A 2,500-nucleotide genomic window follows, 5' to 3' on the forward strand; every position below is an offset into this window, starting at 1 on the left:
AGCTATGCAGTGTTGGGCCTGGTTAGTACTTGGATGGGAGACCACCTGGGAATACCAGGTGCTGTAGGTAATTCTATACTGCCATAGCATTCTTTTCTATTACATTTTACATTTAATTTTTTCAACTTATCAATGAATTTACTTGAGTTAAGAAGTAAAAGAGGTCTAAAGTTAATATTTTTGAGCACCTACAGCCAAACCACACTGGACATGGCCAATGTCGTCTGATCTTGGAAGTTTGCAGTGTTGGGCCTGGTTAGTACTTGGATGGGAAACCACCTGGGAATACCAGGTGCTGTAGGTAATTTTATACTGCCATAACATTCTTTTCTATTACATTTTACATTTAATTTTTTCAACTTATCAATGAATTTACTTGAGTTAAGAAGTAAAAGAGGTCTTAAGTTAATATGTTTGAGAACCTACAGCCAAACCATACTGGACATGGCCAATGTCATCTGATCTTGGAAGCTATGCAGTGTTGGGCATGGTTAGTACGTGGATGGGAGGCCACCTGGGAATACCAGGTGTTGTAGGTACTTTTATAGTGCCATAACATTTTTTTCTATTACATTTTACATTTAATTTTTTCAACTTATCAATGAATTTACTTGAGTTAAGAAGTAATAGAGGTCTAAATTTAATGATTTTGAGCACCTACAGCCAAACCACACTGGACATGGCCAATGTCGTCTGATCTTGGAAGCTATGCAGTGTTGGGTCTGGGAAGTACTTGGATGGGAGACCACCTGGGAATACCAGGTGCTGTAGATAATCTTATACTGCCATAACATTCTTTTCTATTACATTTTACATTTAATTTTTTCAACTTATCAATGAATTTACTTGAGTTAAGTAGTAATAGATGTCTAAAGTTAATGTTTTTGCGCACTTACAGCCAAACCACACTGGACATGCCCAATCTCGTCTGATCTTGGAAGCTATGCAGTGTTGGGCCTGGTTAGTACTTGGATGGGACACCACCTGGGTATACCAGGTGCTGTAGGTAATTTTATACTGCCATAACATTCTTTTCTATTACATTTTACATTTCATTTTTCAACTTATAATTGAATTTACATGAGTTAAGAAGTAAAAGAGGTCTAAAGTTAATGTTTTTGTGCACCTACAGCCAAACCACACTGGACATGCCCAATCTCGTCTGATCTTGGAAGCTATGCAGTGTTGGGCCTGGTTAGTACTTGGATGGGAGACCAACTGGAAATAGCAGAGGCTGTAAGTAATTTTATACTGTCATAACATTCTTTTCTATTACATTTTACATTTCATTTTTCAACTTATCATTGAATTTACTTGAGTTAAGAAGTAAAAGAGGTCTAAAGTTAATATTTTTGAGCACCTACAGCCAAACCACACTGGAGATGCTCAATCTCATCTCATCTTGGAATCTATGCAGTGTTGGGCCTGGTCAGTAGTTGGATGGGAGACCACCTGGGAAAACCAGGTGCAGTAGGTAATTTTATATTGCCATAACATTCTTTTCTATTACATTTTTACATTTAATTTTTTTCCACTTATCAATGAATTTACTTGAGTTAAGAAGTAAAAGAGGTCTAAAGTGAATGTTTTTGAGCACCTACAGTCAAACCACACTGGACATGCCCAATCTAGTCTGATCTTGGAATCTATGCAGTGTTGGGGCCGGTTAGTACTTGAAAGAGAGACCACCTGGGAATACCAGGTGCTGTAGGTAATTTTATACAGCCATAACATTCTTTTCTATTACATTTTACATTTAATTTTTTCAACTTATCAATGAATTTACTTGAGTTAAGAAGTAATAGAGATCTAAATTTAATGCTTTTGAGCACCTACAGCCAAACCACACTGGACATGCCCAATCTCATCTGATCTTGGAAGCTATGCAGTGTTGGGCCTGGTTAGTACTTGGATGGGAGCCCACCTGGGAATACCAGGTGCTGTAGCTAATTTTATACTGCCATAGCATTCTTTTCTATTACATTTTACATTTAATTTTTTCAACTTATCAATGAATTTACTTGAGTTAAGAAGAAAAAGAGGTCTAAAGTTAATGTTTTTGAGCACCTACAGCCAAACCACACTGGACATGCCCAATCTCATCTGGTATTGGTAGCTATGCAGTGTTGGGCCTGGTTAGTATTTGGATGGGAGACCACCTGGGAATACCATGAGCTGTAGGTAATTTTATACTGCCATAACATTCTTTTCTATTACATTTTACATTTCATTTTTCAACTTATCATTGAATTTACTTGAGTTAAGAAGTAATAGAGGTCTAAAGTTAATGTTTTTGGTCACCTACAGCCAAACCACACTGGACATGCCCAATCTCGTCTGATCTTGGAAGCTATGCAGTGTTGGGCCTGGTTAGAACTTGGATGGGAAACCACCTGGGAATACCAGGTGCTGTAGGTAATTTTATACTGCCATAACATTCTTTTCTATTACATTTTACATTTAATTTTTTCAACTTATCAATGAATTTACTTGAGTTAAG

The 2,500-nt window shown here is 37.0% G+C and overlaps 10 pseudogenes; all 10 read left to right on the top strand.

Annotated features, from left to right (window-relative positions):
* The window catches only part of LOC148455609 (5S ribosomal RNA), a 119-nt pseudogene extending 49 nt beyond the window's left edge, over window positions 1–70 (top strand).
* Window positions 71–186: 116 nt separating this feature from the next.
* LOC148455610 (5S ribosomal RNA) lies at window positions 187–304 on the top strand (annotated as a pseudogene).
* Window positions 305–655: 351 nt separating this feature from the next.
* Window positions 656–774, top strand: LOC148455611 (5S ribosomal RNA; annotated as a pseudogene).
* Window positions 775–890: 116 nt separating this feature from the next.
* Window positions 891–1,009, top strand: LOC148455612 (5S ribosomal RNA; annotated as a pseudogene).
* A 115-nt stretch (window positions 1,010–1,124) lies between these two features.
* Window positions 1,125–1,243, top strand: LOC148455613 (5S ribosomal RNA; annotated as a pseudogene).
* Window positions 1,244–1,358: 115 nt separating this feature from the next.
* Window positions 1,359–1,477, top strand: LOC148455614 (5S ribosomal RNA; annotated as a pseudogene).
* A 118-nt stretch (window positions 1,478–1,595) lies between these two features.
* Window positions 1,596–1,714, top strand: LOC148455615 (5S ribosomal RNA; annotated as a pseudogene).
* Window positions 1,715–1,830: 116 nt separating this feature from the next.
* Window positions 1,831–1,949, top strand: LOC148455616 (5S ribosomal RNA; annotated as a pseudogene).
* A 116-nt stretch (window positions 1,950–2,065) lies between these two features.
* LOC148455617 (5S ribosomal RNA) lies at window positions 2,066–2,184 on the top strand (annotated as a pseudogene).
* Window positions 2,185–2,299: 115 nt separating this feature from the next.
* LOC148455618 (5S ribosomal RNA) lies at window positions 2,300–2,418 on the top strand (annotated as a pseudogene).
* Window positions 2,419–2,500: the final 82 nt, after the last annotated feature.

This window comes from Taudactylus pleione, unplaced genomic scaffold (assembly GCF_031769625.1).
Source record: "Taudactylus pleione unplaced genomic scaffold, aTauple2 ptg000967l, whole genome shotgun sequence".
Lineage (NCBI taxonomy): Eukaryota > Metazoa > Chordata > Amphibia > Anura > Myobatrachidae > Taudactylus > Taudactylus pleione.